This window comes from Phyllobates terribilis, unplaced genomic scaffold (genome assembly GCF_046119375.1).
Source record: "Phyllobates terribilis strain yellow unplaced genomic scaffold, ASM4611937v1 Scaffold_10__3_contigs__length_209671492, whole genome shotgun sequence".
Lineage (NCBI taxonomy): Eukaryota > Metazoa > Chordata > Amphibia > Anura > Dendrobatidae > Phyllobates > Phyllobates terribilis.
The window spans coordinates 149,228,249-149,247,527 of record NW_027362770.1 but is presented as its reverse complement, the minus strand read 5'-3'; positions in this window follow the sequence as shown (position 1 = coordinate 149,247,527).

Here is a 19,279-nt window from a genome sequence, read left to right as displayed (position 1 = left end):
AACCACCGTGTCTTTGTGAGACGCAGAAAAGGTGAACGGATGGACTCTACATGCCTGGTTCCCACCGTGAAGCATGGAGGAGGAGGTGTGATGGTGTGGGGGTGCTTTGCTGGTGACACTGTTGGGGATTTATTCAAAATTGAAGGCTGACTGAACCAGCATGGCTACCACAACATCTTGCAGCGGCATGCTATTCCATCCGGTTTGCGTTTAGTTGGACCATCATTTATTTTTCAACATGACAATGACCCTAAACACACCTCCAGGCTGTGTAAGGGCTATTTAACCAAGAAGGAGAGTGATGGGGTGCTACGCCAGATGACCTGGCCTCCACAGTCACTAGACCTGAACCCAATCGAGATGGTTTGGGGTGAGCTGTACCGCAGAGTGAAGGCAAAAGGGCCAACAAGTGCTAAGCATCTCTGGGAACTCCTTCAAGATTGTTGAAAGACCATTTCTGGTGACTACCTCTTGAAGGTCATCAAGAGAATGCCAAGAGTGTGCAAAGCAGTCATCAAAGCAAAAGGTGGCTACTCTGAAGAACCTAGAATATAAGACATATTTTCAGTTGTTTCACACTTTTTTGTTAAGTATATAATTCCACATGTGTTAATTCATAGTTTTGATGCCTTCAGTGTGAATGTACAATTTTCATAGTCATGAAAATACAGAAAAATCTTTAAATGAGAAGGTATGTCCAAACTTTTGGTCTGTACTGTATACTATAAAAAGGCCACCTATATTATTATAGTCTCGGAAATCCTATATAAAGGGGAAGTAAAAAGGAGAAATAAAACTATAAAAAATGTAACACAAATCCTATAAAACTATAAACTGCATAGTTTTGTTCGTGCTTTACTGCAGGTAGTCTGGTTTGCTGCTTCACCACTATGCCATACCAATATTGCAATGCTGTATAATCACCACAAGGTGGAGTAATGATGCTGAAGTTTCATACAATTTCAAACAACCAAAAACAAAGTTTTTTAATATACTGTAATTTTGTTCTTATTTATCCTCTGACAATAACATAAAGAAAACTTAAAACATTAAGATTTTATCTAAACGATCATGGATCAGTAGTAAAAAGGAAAATTGTCAAGTGGCAACTGCTGAAAATGTACTTACAGACACCTTTAAAGGGAATTTGTTAGGTTGATTTTACAGTGGTTACGGAAAGTATTCAGACCCCTTTAAATTTTTCACTGTTTGTTTCATTGCAGCCATTTGGTAAATTCTAAAAAGTTCATTTTTTTCTCATTAAAGTACACGCTGCACCCCATCTTGACTGAAAAAAACTGAAAAGTAGAAATATTTGCAAATTTGTTAAAAAAGAAAAACTGAAATATCACATGGTCATAAGTATTCAGACCCTTTGCTCAGTATTGAGTAGAAGCCCCCTTTTGAGCTAGTACAGCCATGAGTCTTCTTGGGAATGATGCAACAAGTTTTTCACTCCTGGATTTGGGGATCCTCTGCCATTCTTCCTTGCAGATCCTCTCCAGTTCCGTCAGGTTGGATGGTGAACGTTGGTGGACAGCCATTTTCATGTCTCTCCAGAGATCCTCAGTTGGGTTTAGGTCAGGGCTCTGGCTGGGCCAGTCAAGAATGGTCATAGAGTTGTTCTGAAGCCACTCCTTTGTTATTTTAGCTGTGTGCTTAGGGTCATTGTCTTGTTGGAAGGTGAACCTTCAGCCAAGTCTGAGGTCCAGAGTACTCTGGAAGAAGTTTTCATCCAGGATATCTCTGTACTTGGCCGCATTCATGTTTCCTTCAATTGCAACCAGTCGTCCTGTCCCTGCAGCTGAAAAACACCCCCACAGCATGATGCTGCCACCACCATGTTTCACTGTTGGGATTGTATTGTGCAGGTGATGAGCAGTGCCTGGTTTTCTCCCCACATACCGCTTAGAATTATCACCAAAAAGTTATATCTTCGTCTCATCAAACAAGAGAATCTTATTTTTCATAGTCTGGGAGTCCTTCATGTGTTTTTGAGCAAACTCTATGCAGGCTTTTGTGACGCCCAGCTGCGTTTGGTATCACAGATCCTGGAAGAGTGCATTGATGGATTCCTCCATAAGAGGCCCCCATAAACATTCACACATCTCCACCTTCCACCTCAGACCAGCAGAGGGAGCCCGTTAGGGATATAAATAGGGAAGGTGGAGCCAGGCAGAGTAGTTCCTCTGAAGAGTTCCTGCAGTAGAGAAGCCTGAGAGAGGTTAGTCTGCAGAGGAGCTCAGTCTAGTTTAGAGAACTCGGCTAATAGTTTAGTAGTGGAGCACGAGGCTCCTGCTAGCTAGATTCGGGGAGATCAGTCAGAGCTTTAGGTGTGCCGGCACCATAAGATCGGTGAAGCGCGGCAAGCTGCCGTTAGTGTGTATAGCCTAGTGAGGCCCGACTAGGCCGAAGGCGAGTGGAGAGTTAGTACGTAGGGGGCAGAGGAGCTTAACCAGCTCACCTAGAAGCATTAACCGGACACCGGGTCCGAGCTTACCGGGATCTCTATGACCCAGTAAGGCATAACCGGAATCCCTGGAGAACTACAGGTCCCAGGATCGCTAAAGTGCTGATACGTAAGAGAGCCGGGAGACACATAGGCCCCGCAAGCTGAGGAATGTGTACTCCAAGAAAAGGCCCTACCACAAGGTCAGCCAGTGCAGGACAGAGACAAAGTTAGTGTGGCACCCAGGGGATGGGGACTACTCGGCGCCCGGGCCTTAATGCCTGGCCTTGGGGGATGTCGCGGTGGTCGGCTCCCGGGCCCGTACCCTGGGGTCTCTCTTAAAAAAAAGGGGTTAAATGGAAAATGAAAGTTCGTGACGCCACCTGTGGTGTCTGGTGAGGACCACCAGCGCTGCGGCAGTCCACTGAGGCCGGTGTTACGGCAGCTATGATGGGGTAGCTCCCCACGGGTGGAGCTAGGCCTCAGGGCAGCGGTGTTCAGTAAGGTACACTATATGGTGGTGACCCAGCCGGGTCCAAGGAAAAAATGGGAGACACACTCACGTTTGGCTTCAGTACCTTTTTACTGGTGGAGTTGCGGTACCGCCCGGAGCACTGTAGGGTGAGGGGTGCACTGCAGGTCTCTCCCCAGTGAGCAGGTATAGGGCCTCCTGTATCCTTGCCGCTTGTGTAGTTTATGGCCTGTCTGAAACTAGGCCTAACTTAGTCCTTGTGTTGCGCCGGCTGACCTGGTGTTAGGGCCTTTTGCTGAAGAGCACGCTCCTGGTATGGCGGAGCCTCCGTGCCTCCTGGTCCTGTTACGTGTCAGCTCCTGGGCTATCCTGAGACCTGAAGTCTTCCAGGAAAGATCCGGTTGTTTTCCACAGAGGGTATACTGCTCTGCAGACTTGGAGCCGGTGTCCGGTATATTTCTGGGGTGAGCTTATGAAGCTCCTCGGTCCCCGATGCTACTGTTCCACTAGCCTTCGGCCTATTCTGGGCCCTCACTAGGCTATACACACTGGCAGTAAGCTGGCTGCCTCTTCTGCCGCTCTTTAGAGCGTCGGCAACGCTCCTAGCTGTCTCTCTCTGAGCTGCTTGCAGCAGACTCCAAACAACTCCTCTCAGCAGAAACCTGCTGAGTCACTAACCTTCTGTGTCTCAGCAGAGATTCCTGACTGGACTCACTCCTTAGACAACTGACTGAACTCTCCCTCTTCCTGCCTCCACCCTCCTTTATATATTCACTAAAGGGCTCACTCTGGTGGTTCTGAGGTAGGGTGGAGGTGTGTGAATGCTCTGAGGGCCTCTTGTGGAGAAAACCTGAAATGCACCCCCCTTTGGTCTGTGACTACATGCACAGCAGGGCGTCACATTCCCCCCTAGTTAAAGTCAGCACTCCCGGGCTGAAGCACATTTTGTAAACAATAGAAATAACAAGCTTCCCTTTATGGGAGGTTAGAACACTTGAACGTTGCATAACAAAACATGAATAAAAATATATATATACATTGCAAAAGCAGTAGGCAGTGAGCAACCAGAAAGTCCAAGTCTCTTCCGGAGAGGTTGCTCAAAGGGGCACTCCAGGGAGCGCAAATATTTACAAAGAAAATCTTTGGGCTGCACAAAGTCCTCAGCCCCAAAGTTCATATATAAGGAATAAACAGGTTAGGGTTAAAGTGTCCATATCACTTGAATTGTCCATTCAAAGGGAAGAAATATAAGTTACACACATTAATACAATACGTAGTATAATACATAATACCTCAGGGGTAACTATCTACATTCTCAGAAATTGTACTATTTTATTCAATGTACCTAGCAGGGGGTTTACCTCTCGTGCTGCGTACTGATCTGCGTAATGCAGTGGTCTGTGGGGTATCAATGTCTGTATCATCAGTTACCCTGTCTGCCCTTCGTGTGGGTAAGTTGTAAAATTGCCTTAACCTCTCTATGGGACTGGCAAGTGTACCATTGGCTGGGCCTTCTTGCTCTGCTCCAGCCGGAGATCCTTCTTGAGCTGGCTCTTCAGCAGCACTTACAGGTCCAACTTGCTGTAGAGAGTTTTCTGGTTGCTGGAAGAAGTGGAGTACTGGGACGATCACCGCTCCTCCTATTTGAGGCCAATCTGCCGGGAATTACCTAAGTCAATATGGATTACTGCTTCTTCAGGTTCCTGCTGGATGATGAGGGGCACTTCTTCTTGGGGTTTTAGCAGATCCGGACACAACTTTAGATGGTCCCGAGATACTGTTGCAGTGGTTCTCCCTCCATCTTTGCTGATCAAACACGTCTTCCTGTTGTCAAACCTTGAATTCAACACAGTGTAGGGTTCTCTCTCCCACTGGTCATCAAGCTTGTGGTTCCTCCGCTTCCTTTTCAATACCACTTCTCCTGGTGTGAAGGGCTCTAATGGTGCACTTCTGTTGTATTGCGCCTCTTGTTTATCCCTCACCCGAGTGAGACTGTCTTCGACACAGGCTTGTACTCTTCTGTACTGCTCCTGTCTGTCTGTGTCCCAGTCCTCAGTGGTCGCATCAGCTTCAGGTTGTACCACACCAAGCTCCAGGTCCATGGGCAACTTCCCAGGTCTTGCCCGCATTAGATATGCCGGAGTGCAATTGGTGGAGCTTACTGGTATGTGATTATACAGATCCACTAAGTCAGGTAGTAGGTCTGGCCACTGGTTTCTCTCTTCTAGTGGTATGGTCTTCAGTAGATCGATGATGATGTTGTTCATCTTTTCACAGAGACCGTTAGTTTGGGGGTGGTACGGTGTAGTCCTGATCTTTTTACACCCGTACAGATGGCAGAACTCTTTGAACAATTCAGCCTCAAAGGCTGGGCCTTGGTCAGTCAGTACCTGCTCAGGGTATCCATGGGGTCTGCAGAAGTACGCTTGAAATGTCTTGGCTGCTGTCTCTGCTGTCAGGTCTTTGACAGGGGCGACCACCAGGAACCTGGAGTAGTGATCCACCATGGTCAGGGCGTAGGAGTATCCTGACCTGCTGGGGGAGAGCTTGACAAGGTCCAGGGCCACGATCTCCAGGGGCCGAGTCGTCTTGATGGGTTGCAGGGTGCCTTCTGGCTGCTGAAGTCTTTTCTTCTTAGGCCGCAGGGTCCACAGTCCCGGCACCACCTTTCAATGGAGCTGCGCATTCCTACCCAGTAGAATCGACACTTCAGCAGGGTCTCTAGCTTTTTCCAGCCAAAGTGCCCCGCCTGATCGTGGTAAGCTTCCAATATCATCTGGATGTCTGTCTTCGGGACCACTATCTGCCATACCATCTCATGGGTTCTTGGATTAACGTACCTCCGGCACAGCTTCTCACGGTAGATAAACAGCCGGCTTCTCTCGTTCCACAGCTGCTTTGCTTGCAGAGACGCATCTTTCTCCAGGGAGGCACCTTCTTGGGTTATCAGCTGTTTGATGCGGCTGATAACCGGGTCGCTGTCCTGGGTCTCTTTCCAGCTGTGGTGAGGCAGGGGGTTTAACGTCTTTTCACGCGGCTTCCTGGAGGCTCGTTGCTCATGGATCATCCCACTCCGGTGAAAGGCAGGTATCTCTATCTCTTCCAGGTCATCCACTTCTTCTTCTGTGTCTGACTGGTGAGGCATCCTAGACAGAGCATCGGCGTTGGCGTTCTTGCGGCCCGCCCGGTACTTTATGGTGAATTGGTAGTTTGACAGCCGAGCCATCCATCGTTGTTCCATGGCTCCCAGCTTGGCTGTTTCAAGATGAGTTAAGGGGTTATTGTCAGTGTAGGCAGTGAACTTGCTGGAGGCTAGGTAGTGCTTGAACCTTTCTGTAATGGCCCAGACCAAGGCCAGAAACTCCAACTTGAAGCTGCTATAGTTCTCTGGGTTCCTCTCGGTCGGGCGGAGCTTCCTGCTTGCATACGCGATGACTTTCTCCTGGCCATTCTGCTTCTGACTTAGGACAGCTCCCAATCCTTCATTGCTGGCATCAGTATACAGCAGGAACGGTTGGCTGTAGTCAGGGTAGGCTAGGATCTCATCACCTGTCAGGATCTCCTTCATTTCTTGAAATGATTCAGCCTGTTCTTTACCCCAGTGGAACGGGGGATTTCTGCCCTTGGGGGACTGTCCTACCAGGAGGTCTTGCAGAGGTGCTGCTCTCTTGGTGTAATATTTTACAAACCTCCGGTAGTATCCTATCAGTCCCAGGAACTGACGCACCTCCTTGAGGTTCTTCGGCTCCGGCCATTTCTGGATGGCAGTGACCTTCTCCGGGTCTGGTGCTACCCCTTCTGGACTGACAATGTGTCCCAGGTACTGTACCTTCTTCTTGAGCAGGTGGCACTTGGAGGGCTTCAACTTCATCCCATACTGGGACAGTGACTCAAATACCTCCGCCAGGTGCTTCAAGTGGTCCTCATACGTCTTGGAGTACACAATCACGTCATCCAGGTATAATAACACAGTCTCGAAGTTGCGGTGTCCCAGGCAGCACTCCATCAATCTCTGGAACATTCCGGGGGCATTGCAGAGTCCAAATTGCATACTGTTGAACTCGCAGTGTCCCATCGGGGTGGTGAAGGCCGTCTTCTCCCGATCCTCCTCAGCCACAGCTACTTGCCAGTACCCACTAGTGAGGTCAAGGGTGGAAAAGTAATTTGCAGACTTCAAGGCAGCCAGGGATTCCTCAATACGTGGTAAAGGGTATGCATCTTTATGTGTAATGCGATTTACTTGACGGTAATCTACGCACATTCTCATGCTTCCATCCTTCTTCCTGACTAGAACTAGGGGAGCTGCCCAGGGACTACAACTATCCCTTACTACCCCTGCCTTCTTCATGTCATGCAACATCTCCTTGGCTTTCTGGTAGTGTGCTGGAGGTATAGGCCTGTACCGTTCCTTGATGGGGGGATGGTTGCCTGTGGGGATGTGATGTTGTACCCCCTTAATCCTCCCAAAGTCAAGCGGGTGTTTGCTGAATACCTGCTCGTATTCCTGAACCACCTGGTGTACTCCCTGTTTCTGGTGGGCAGGAGTGGTGTCTGTCCCAACGTGGAGCTGTTGACACCAATCTCCCTCCTGTGTTGTAGGGTCATTATCCTCCACTTGGTCTGGGGAGGTTAAGGACTCCGCCGTGTGAATAGAGTTATTATTTACAGTGTAGAGTTTGGCAATAGTGGTGTGTCACCCTGACCTGGATGCCACAAAATGTATTAAAGCTGTGTCTGAGAGCAAGGGGGAGGTTCTCTAGTCAGGGGAACATTAGCATGCAATGCCTCCTGTCTCAGGCCAGTAGGGGGAGCTGGCTGCCCCTATAAAAGCTGGTACTGAGGGCAGGGTTATGGAGAACTGGACGACCTGCCTCAGCACTGAGAGGTGTCCCAGAGCAGGGACAGAAAGTTGCACTGCACCTAAGAGGAAGTGTGGCAGGAGGAGAGCCACAAGCCAGAGACAAGAGGCGAAGAGAGCCTGTCTTGGCAGAAAGAGGACTTAATCTACCAGACTTTGGTGTCTGAGGCTGGAAGGATTCCACATCCCCCAGCAGAGAACCAGTCCGCAAGGGACTGTACATTCCTTGGCCTAAGAAGCCTGGAGGCCCTGCCACAACCGAAGGGACCAGTAAAGCCGTACAAGGCTGGGAGCAGAAAGGAACCCACGTCGCAGGCCATACAGGCGAGAATACACGGAGAGCTTGGAAACGTGGGCTGTTACCTTATAAAGAGGAGATAGCCAGAAGGAGCGCAGAAAGCACGGTAGGCCTACACCCTCACCCTGACCAGGGCCAATTTCCCCGTTGCTCTCAGACATCCAGGTCCCCTCCTAGCTGGGACTGTTTGTGGGTCAGTTTGCCTGTTTAGTAAAGACCCTGGACTGCAACCTGTTGTCTGTGTGCTCCTTGCTCCTCCAGCACTATCAGCACTGGGACTCTCACTACCATCACTCCCACCATCCACTATACTGCCCTGGGGCCGCACTCTTCCCGTGGGGAGTCACACTACCATAGCTGCACACCTCATCAGCCCCAGCGGTCTGCATGCAGCGGCGGTTCCTAATAACCGCAAATCCACGGGTGGCGTAGTCGGACATAATCAACAACACATAACGGACTACCACTGGCCTGACCACCCTGAGCCATGGAACCGGGTTGCCACTACTACTCCCATCGTTTCCCTAATTGCCCGGATCCGAATGCCCCACGGCCCAGGGGGCGAGTCAGCTTTGGCGTAGTCGGCAGGATTTCGTGCCCGCAACCACCGGGTACTGCGTGCCTGAAAAAGACTTTTGTAACTTACCTGTGGCGAAGTTTCCCGCCATCAGACGCCATCTTGGACCTTTTCCCGCCGTCTTCTGCCGTCTTCCCGCCATCTGCAGCTGTTTCCCGCCATCGGACGCCATCTCCAGGACGCCACGCGGGAAGAAGAGGGGCGTGGACGTCAAAACCGCGCGAGATCCGAAGCTCCGCCCCACGCACCGACGCTGTGCAAGGTCCTGGAAGGGAGAGAGAGCGACGCTGACGTCATCAGGACGCGACGCCAGGTCCTCGTCCATAGCAGCAGCAGCGGAGCCGCGGCCTACAGAAGAGGATCGTCGGAAGGTAGGCCACGCTTAACTAAGGGGGAGGAAGATGTCGGACACAGAGGCGCCCACTACCACCAACGCAGCTGCAGCAGCGGTGATGCCCTTTTCCCTGCCCTACATCCCTGGAGCGGCCTGGCTGCCCAAATACTCAGGGGAGCCCCATGCCCTAACTGACTTCAAGGAAAGGCTATACAGTTTGTTCCACGTTTACCCCCTGACAGAGGAACAGAAGGTCAGCATATTGACAGGGCAGTTAACTGGCGCAGCCCAAAGGGAGGTAAAATCATGGCCCACTGAGGAGAAAAGGACTGTGAAGGGTATTCTGGCCCGGCTGCGGGGTACCTTTGATATACGTACCTCCGCTGAGATTAAAATGAGGTTCTATGGATGTAAGCAGCGGGCACAGGACAGCATCAGAGACTATGCCCTAAATCTGCAGAAAGCCTTGAGGGCTATTCAACAAACTGACCCTGGCAGTGTGCAGGAAACCGATAAGCTGCTAACAGAACAATTCATAGAAGGTCTGCTGTCTAGCGCCCACAGGGCCCAACTGCGCCTCATGTTCTTTCAGAACCCCGACCTGACTTTTGCCCAATTTAAGGACAGGGCCATAAGGGTGCTCCGTGAATCTGCAACCAGTGGTGCTATAAACCCCCGGCGCCCTGCTATTACCTACCACCAGGAGGCGGCGCCCTCCTCTATGGACTCCATGGAGGCTGATGCACAGGCCCTGAACCAAGCCCGGTCGAAAGGCCTGCACCACCAAGTCCAGGAGCTAACCAGGAGCGTCGCGGCGTTGACCAGGACCGTCCAGGCGTTGCAAGTGGACCCGTCAAGACCCATCGAGCTGGCTTCAAGTCCGGAGGATGTCCCGTGGCGTCGACAGAGGAGGATCCCGTCGTTCCGAGGGAGGCCCACAGACCGCTACGCAGAGGATGGACAGCCCATTTGCCGTCGATGCAACCAGCCCGGACACCTTTCCAGGTACTGTAATTTAAACGGGTCCAACCTGGGGCAGAGGGCCGACCCCCAGGCATAAGATCACCAGGCCCTTATAATTGGCGTGATAAGTACGTTGGGGGGCGCCCGGTTTTACCCATGGTGCTGGATGGTATCCCCATGAGCGCCTTGCTGGATACTGGATCACAAGTAACCACTATCCCTTATGTACTTTTTAAGCAGTATTGGACTGATGCTGATATCACACGGTATCCAGACAGTAACTTGAGCATCATCGCCAGTAATGGCTTACCCGTGCCGCAGATGGGGTTCAAGGAGATGACCATTAAAATTGGTAAAGTTGAACTGCCGGCACAGGGAGTGATTATTGTGGACATTGACCGTCATGAAAGTCACCCTAAAATAACTGTGGGTACTAACATAATTGAAAATTGTCTTTCAGAGGTAATTGTAATTCTACAACAGGTGGCGGTGAATGCTAGTTCCAGCCAACAGACAGTCCTCAACAAGGAGATAAAAGCCCTGATGAGACGGCAGCAGGTAGAACTGTCTGGTGGTGAGATCGGTAGCGTAAGACTCAGTGATCCATTCCCCATTTCCATGCCTCCCAAAAGTGAAATGATGATCTGGTGTCGGACTGCAATCGGGTTGAGAGGTAGAGACTACCAAGCCATGGTAGAACCCGTGTACTCAGACAGCAGGCCCACCATTTTGACAGCCCGGGGGGTGGTTGATGTCCGTCATGGGAGGGTGCCCGTCCGCATCCTCAACATTGGGGAGAGGGAAGTACACTTACCCAGGTACGCTACACTCGCCAAACTGTTTGTTGTCGAACACAAAGCTATCAGGGCCGTGGAACCCTTGCCTCCATCTCCTCAGGCGGAGGGTAATGGCTCCCAGAAACAAAAGGAGGACTGGTGCCAGAAACTCCACGTGGGTGCTGACTCCACTCCCCTGCATCAAAAACAAGGAGTCTACCGGGTGGTACAGGAGTACGAGAGAGTCTTTAGTAAGCACCCGCCAGACTTCGGCAGAGTAAAAGGGATAGAACACCACATCCCCACAGGGAGCCACCCACCAATAAAAGAGAGGCACAGACCTGTACCCCCTGCACATTATCAGAACGCCAAGGGTATGCTAAGGGAGATGAAAGAAGCTGGGGTCATTAGAGACAGCTGTAGCCCCTGGGCAGCCCCCTTGGTTCTGGTCAAAAAGAAAGACGGCACCATGAGAATGTGCGTGGACTATAGACAAATCAACCGTATCACCCACAAAGACGCATATCCGCTGCCTAGAATAGAAGAGTCTTTAGCCGCACTAAAATCTGCTAACTTCTTTTCTACTTTGGACCTTACTAGCGGGTACTGGCAGGTTCCTGTGGCAGAGGCTGACAAGGAGAAGACCGCCTTCACCACCCCGATGGGACTGAGCGAATTCAACTGTCTGCCTTTCGGGCTCTGCAACGCACCAGGGACCTTCCAGCGGCTGATGGAATGCTGTCTAGGGCACCGAAACTTCGAGACGGTCCTCCTTTACCTGGACGACGTGATCGTCTATTCGAAGACCTACGAGGACCATCTCAAGCACCTGGCCGAGGTGTTCAAAGCCCTGGCAGGCTATGGCCTGAAGGTGAAACCATCGAAGTGCCACCTGCTGAAACCAAAGGTCCAGTACCTAGGGCACGTGGTAAGTGCGGAAGGAGTGGCCCCCGACCCTGACAAGGTCACGGTAATCAAGAGCTGGCCAAGCCCCTCGAACATCAAAGAGGTGAGACAGTTTCTCGGGTTGGTAGGCTACTACCGAAGGTTCATCCCTGGGTTCACTAAGATGGCAGCTCCTATGCAGGACCTCCTGATCGGACAGTCCAAGTCCAGAAGTCAAAAGCCACCCTTCAAGTGGGATAAACCGGAAGAGGAGTCCTTCCGCCAGCTAAAGTTGGCCCTCACGGGGGATGAGATCCTGGCCTACCCTGATTATGGCCAGCCTTTCATTCTCCACACAGATGCCAGTAATGTGGGACTGGGAGCCGTACTGTCCCAAAACCAACAGGGCAGAGAACGGGTGATCGCATACTCCAGTCGGAAGCTGAGGCCCACTGAGAGGAACCCGGAGAATTACAGCTCCTTCAAGCTAGAATTCTTGGCGGTGGTGTGGGCCGTGACGGAACGCTTCAAGCATTACCTGGCCTCCGCAAAGTTCACCGTGTACACGGACAACAACCCGTTGACACACCTGGACAATGCAAGACTGGGTGCCCTGGAACAGCGGTGGATGGCCCGTCTCTCCAACTATGACTTCGTGATCAAGTACTGGGCAGGCAAAACCAACGCCAACGCGGACGCCCTATCAAGAATGCCTCACTTACCTGAAGGTGACGAAGACCCAGAAGAGCTGGAAGAGGTAGAACTCCCCGCGTTTCACCGGTATGGAGCCGCTCAACACTCTCACCGCGTGAAGGAGGAGGATCTAACAACTGTGATGATGAATCCCCTACCTCACCACAGCTGGGCCGAGACCCAAGATAGTGACCCTGCAGTCCGCCTGGTGAAAGATCTGCTGACCCGGGAAGACGCCCGCCTAGATCCAGATGCCCCAGAGGAAGCCAAGCAGCTATGGAAGGAGAAGAGCAAGCTGTTCCTCTACGAAGGCAAGTTGTGCAGAAGGATTGTCAACCACAGGACGCACGAGCTGACCTGGCAAGTCGTGGTCCCAAGGCGAGATGCAGCTATGGTCCTGGGAGCTTACCATGACAGAGCGGGACACTTCGGTTGGAAGAAACTGGAGTTCCTACTAAGAGGAAGGTTCTTTTGGGTCGGCATGAGAGGAGCAGTAGAAAAGTGGTGCAGAGACTGTGGCCCTTGTCACCTGAAGAGGAAGGACCGCACCAGCCAGAAGACACCCTTGAGGCCCATCGTCACCACGCAGCCTCTTGAGCTGGTAGCTCTGGACCACGTCAAATTGGCTCCAAGCCGGTCCGGATACATCTACGCCCTGACAATCGTGGACCACTATTCCCGTTTTCTAGTGGTGGTCCCGGTAAAGGACTTGACAGCCCAAACAGCGGCCCGAGCCTTCCAGCAATACTTCTGCCGTCCACACGGGTATCCGGAACAGGTCCTGACAGACCAGGGTCCAGCGTTTGAAGCTGAAATCTTCCAGGAGTTCTGCAACCTCTATGGCTGTAAGAAGATTCGGACAACGCCTTACCACCCCCAAACCAACGGGATGTGTGAGAAGATGAACAATATAGTCATTGATCTCCTGAAGACGTTGCCCCTGGAGGAACGCAGCCTGTGGCCAGAAAAACTGCCGGACCTGGTAGACATGTACAACAATATCCCGGTGAACGCTACAAACTGCACCCCGGCTTACCTGATGCGAGCCAGACCGGGTAAGCTGCCCATAGACCTGGAGATGGGAGTCCTAATACCTGAGGACACCTCCCCGGATGCGGACTGGGATACGGAAAGGCAACTGCAGTACAAGAAGGTACAGGAGAGTGTGGAGAAGAGCCTGGCCCAGGTGAGAGAGAGGCAAGAAAAACTCTTCAATCAACACACCCCTGCTGGTCCCCTAGAACCTGGTGAGCAAGTCCTAAAGCGAAAAAGAAGGCTACATAAGTTGGACGACCAGTGGGAAAGGGAACCCTACACCGTACTGCAGTCTGACCACGACAACCCAAAGGTGTGCGTAATCACCAAGGACGGAGGAGAAACCACTAGTGTCGTCTCCAGGGACCACCTCAAAAGATGCCCCGAGCAACTCCATAGTGCAGAAGAGGATCAGAGTGACCTTGAACCCGCAAAGGACAAGGAAGAAATGATCAGCACCGTTCTCGGAGAGTTCCCTCAGTCCTGGACTCGCATAAATGATGCTATAGTGGTACCCGTCCTGCATTTCCTGCAACCGGCCCAGCAACAACCAACACCAGAGCCAGAAGGTGAAGAGGAGCAAGCGGTTCCAGAGGCAGAAGAGTCTGTTCCAGCAGCCCAGGAGAGTCAACCCTCTGCTGACAGTGAGCCTGCCATGCCTGCGGTAAGCCAAAGAACCCGCAGACAGCTGCCTGCCCTACCTGTACACCCAGCTGGTAGCTGTACCCCTAACGCTAGTGGGGAAAACCAGGTTGGTCCACCACCAGACAGTGGGCTACGTAGGTCAACCAGGAGCACAAAGGGACAGATACCCGCTCGCTGGAGAATATAGTGTGCAATAAGATTGTAAATAACCCTGTTGCCAAATGTTGAATTGTTTGCCAAAGTTACCTGCATGTTTATTAATAGTGTGTTTCAGTTTCTTGCAGCTACCGTAAGGACTCACAGGTTATGGACTTTTATAACCGGGACCTTGTATGGACTGCATTCTGAGCCTAACCCAGGAATGAACTAAGACTGTGAAGGACTTGGGGTAGGACAGACCCCCACCTGGTTAAGGCTCCCGTTGTTTTTGGTGATATGGACACCCGGTCACAGACCACACTGTGACCTTAAGAACTCAATTTGTGCGTCGTCTGTCTATTAATGTCTATTAATGTTTTATTGTCTTTGTTTATTGTTTAGTCCCGGAGTACTAAATTTCACTAGGGGGGAATGTGTCACCCTGACCTGGATGCCACAAAATGTATTAAAGCTGTGTCTGAGAGCAAGGGGGAGGTTCTCTAGTCAGGGGAACATTAGCATGCAATGCCTCCTGTCTCAGGCCAGTAGGGGGAGCTGGCTGCCCCTATAAAAGCTGGTACTGAGGGCAGGGTTATGGAGAACTGGACGACCTGCCTCAGCACTGAGAGGTGTCCCAGAGCAGGGACAGAAAGTTGCACTGCACCTAAGAGGAAGTGTGGCAGGAGGAGAGCCACAAGCCAGAGACAAGAGGCGAAGAGAGCCTGTCTTGGCAGAAAGAGGACTTAATCTACCAGACTTTGGTGTCTGAGGCTGGAAGGATTCCACATCCCCCAGCAGAGAGCCAGTCCGCAAGGGACTGTACATTCCTTGGCCTAAGAAGCCTGGAGGCCCTGCCACAACCAAAGGGACCAGTAAAGCCGTACAAGGCTGGGAGCAGAAAGGAACCCACGTCGCAGGCCATACAGGCGAGAATACACGGAAAGCTTGGAAACGTGGGCTGTTACCTTATAAAGAGGAGATAGCCAGAAGGAGCGCAGAAAGCACGGTAGGCCTACACCCTCTCCCTGACCAGGGCCAATTTCCCCGTTGCTCTCAGACATCCAGGTCCCCTCCTAGCTGGGACTGTTTGTGGGTCAGTTTGCCTGTTTAGTAAAGACCCTGGACTGCAACCTGTTGTCTGTGTGCTCCTTGCTCCTCCAGCACTGGGACTCTCACTACCATCACTCCCACCATCCACTATACTGCCCTGGGGCCGCACTCTTCCCGTGGGGAGTCACACTACCATAGCTGCACACCTCATCAGCCCCAGCGGTCTGCATGCAGCGGCGGTTCCTAATAACCGCAAATCCACGGGTGGCGTAGTCGGACATAATCAACAACACATAACGGACTACCACTGGCCTGACCACCCTGAGCCACGGTACCGGGTTGCCACTACTACTCCCATCGTTTCCCTAATTGCCCGGATCCGAGTGCCCCACGGCCCAGGGGGCGAGTCAGTGGCATAACCTGGTAATTTAACCTCGTCTTCCCCATAGTTAAGAAGACGGACGAGCACCCTCCCATTGCGTACATCTACTACGCCCCTGGCGGTTAAGAGTGTAGGTCTGTGCTCTGAGCTAAGGGGTTCTACTACCGCCTGGTAGCTCTGTCCTTTAAGACCTATTGCTGCTCTACACCAGATAAGCATTTCACTCATTGGGGGAATTACAATGGGTATCGGGTCAGTTACCCGCACGTTACCAATCTCACCGCCGGTCAGCTGCGCTTGCTGCTGGTACGTCAGGGCTCGGATCTCCTTCTGGATCGCTCTCCTCTGCCCTGGTCTGGCAACGTCAGCGAGCTGTTGGAGTAAAAACACCACCTCCTCCAAACAGTTACCAACAATGTTAGTGCCTAGTACCATATTCAGTCCATTTTCCTCATTGACAGTCTTCACTACAATGAGTCCCTGGTCCTTTAACTCCACTCTCCCCACTTTTTCTGCTACATTCTTAACCCCGAGTAGGTCAAGAGGGAGGCCGTTAGAGGCATATACTGAAAAGTCTGGGTTTGGGGGTTGGAGACTGTCCATGGACCAGTATTTGCTATAGAGGATATCAGGTATGATTGTTACCTGGGATCCGGTGTCCAGCAGGGCAGGTATCGCAATGCCGTCAAGTATGATGGATAGGAAAGGTCTTCCTCCCACGAACCTGCGATGCCAGTCTGAGGGGCCTGCTGAGTCTATTCGTGGGTGCTGGCCCTTGGACCCAGGGTTTGCTCATTTAAAGGACACTTGTGCACTGTGTGACCTGCCTTCTGGCAGCGGTGGCAGACGAACTCTTGGTGAGGATGGCGCTGGTTGTTGGTCCTTCCTGGGGGTGACGTTGTCCTCCTCCGGGGTGGCGATGTCCTCCTCTGTGGTGGCGACGTCCTCCTTCTCCTCCGGTTCATCCAGGGGACATCCTCAGGGCAGTCGGCTAGCAGGATCTTTCCTTCCGTCTCTGGCTCAGTCCGTAGTTGCAGGGCACTCATCACAGTGGCCAGGTTTTTGGTCAGCTGGCGCACTTCTGAGCGCAGACAGTCCAGCTCAGTAGGGGGCGCTGCCTGCACTTTGGCTTCAGCAGCCAGCGGGGAAAAGGTGGGTGCTGCTGGCGTTGGAGTGGCCCCACCCTGGTAACGCTGGATAGACGTATCTGCTGTCTCCAGGGGTTGCAGTCCCTTGATAGCCATGTCCTTAAGGGTGTCGAAGGTAGCATCTGGATGGTCCAAGGACCACAAACGCACAGTCCTGCTCTCCGCTTGGGACCTCAGCCCCCGGACAAATTGTTCTTTTAGCATTTTACTCTCATTGGTTATGCTAATTGGACTAACCTGTTTTAGAGCTCGCAGGACCACCTGTAAACGGCAGGCATAGTCCCGAACGCTGTCCTCCGGCTTCTGAGAGCATTGGTAGAACCTCATCCGGAGGTCTGCCTCAGTGCGGTCCTCAATGGCAGTCTGTAACTTTTTGAAAATTGTGGACACTGATTCCTGGTCTGCGGCCGACCAAGTCTCTACTTCTCTCTCCGCAGCACCAGTCAATTGTCCCACAACTACTGCAGCTCTTTGTTTGCCGGTCATAGAATACATGTCCAGGATGCTGCATATTTTGCGCTTGAATCCGGACAGGGTGTCCGGCTTGCCATTGTACTGGGGGAGCCACTTTGCTCCAGGCATGTACGGTAAAGTCAATGGTACAATAGGGGCTACAGGCCCTGGTAATGGGGTGGCTGCTCCATCTTGCGCGGCGGCGGCTGTGGGCGCATCATCGGGGCTGTCAGCCTGGTCAGCGACGTCGGGCTGTTGCTGCAACATCTTGGCGCCCCCCTAGTGAACCGTAGCCTACCTTCCTTCTGTAGGCCGCAGCTCCGCAGGCGGAGGTCTTCTGATAGGACCTTGCATCGCTTACGTTCCACGTCAGAGCGTTCGCTTGGGCTTCCTGCCAGGACCTGACACTGCGTCAGTGCGTGGGGCGTGTCCTCGACTTTGCGCGCTTTCAGCGGTTACGCCCTCTAGTTTTCCTGCGGTTACGCCCTTCTTCTCGCATGGCGACCGGAAAGATGGCGGCCAATGGCGGAAAACTCCAGAAAATGGCGGGAAAAGCTTCACCACTGTGAGTTTTTTTACAGTTTCTTAAGGCGCACAGTACCCGGTGGCAACGGGCACAACTCCTTCTGTTGCCGCGGGCACGCAATCCTGTTCGTGACGCCAGTTAGAGAGATGTGGCACCCAGGGGATGGGGACTACTCGGCGCCCGGGCCTTAATGCCTGGCCTTGGGGGATGTCGCGGTGGTCGGCTCCCGGGCCCGTACCCTGGGGTCTCTCTTAAAAAAAGGGGTTAAATGGAAAATGAAAGTTCGTGACGCCACCTGTGGTGTCTGGTGAGGACCACCAGCGCTGCGGCAGTCCACTGAGGCCGGTGTTACGGCAACTATGATGGGGTAGCTCCCCACAGGTGGAGCTAGGCCTCAGGGCAGTGGTGTTCAGTAAGGTGCACTATATGGCGGTGACCCAGCCGGGTCCAAGGAAAAAATGGGAGACACACTCACGTTTGGCTTCAGTACCTTTTTACTGGTGGAGCTGCGGTACCGCCCGGAGCACTGTAGGGTGAGGGGTGCACTGCAGGTCTCTCCCCAGTGAGCAGGTATAGGGCCTCCTGTATCCTTGCCGCTTGTGTAGTTTATGGCCTGTCTGAAACTAGGCCTAACTTAGTCCTTGTGTTGCGCCGGCTGACCTGGTGTTAGGGCCTTTTGCTGAAGAGCACGCTCCTGGTTTGGCGGAGCCTCCGTGCCTCCTGGTCCTGTTACGTGTCAGCTCCTGGGCTATCCTGAGACCTGAAGTCTTCCAGGAAAGATCCGGTTGTTTTCCACACAGGGTATACTGCTCTGCAGACTCGGAGATGGTGTCCGGTATATTTCTGGAGTGAGCTTATGAAGCTCCTCGGTCCCCGATGCTACTGTTCCACTAGCCTTCGACCTACTCTGGGCCCTCACTAGGCTATACACACTGGCAGTAAGCTGGCTGCCTCTTCTGCCGCTCTTTAGAGCGTCGGCAACGCTCCTAGCTGTCTCTCTCTGAGCTGCTTGCAGCAGACTCCAAACAACTCCTCTCAGCAGAAATCTGCTGAGTCACTAACCTTCTGTGTCTCAGCAGAGACTCCTGACTGGACTCACTCCTTAGACAACTGACTGAACTCTCCCTCTTCCTGCCTCCACCCTCCTTTATATATTCACTAAAGGGCTCCCTCTGGTGGTTCTGAGGTAGGGTGGAGGTGTGTGAATGCTCTGAGGGCCTCTTGTGGAGAAAACCTGAAATGCACCCCCCTTTGGTCTGTAACTACATGCACAGCAGGGCGTCACATTAGGCCTAGCTCCAGGCAGGTCAGAAACTTACTACGCAGAGGCAAGAAACAGGAGGCCCTACACCCGCTCATTGGGGAGGATCCTGATATGCACCCTTCACCCTACAGTGCTCCGGGACATGCCTGAATTTCCATCAGTAAAAGGTACTGAAGTGACTACCTTGTCCGTCCCTGTTCTTGCTCTGACCCGGCTGGGTCTCGCCTGTCCTGCATCCCCCTCTCCGTACGCTGCTCTGAGGCCTAGCTCCACCTGTGGGGAGCTATATCATCTCACCAGAAACCACTGGTGGCGTCACAAACTTTCATAAAA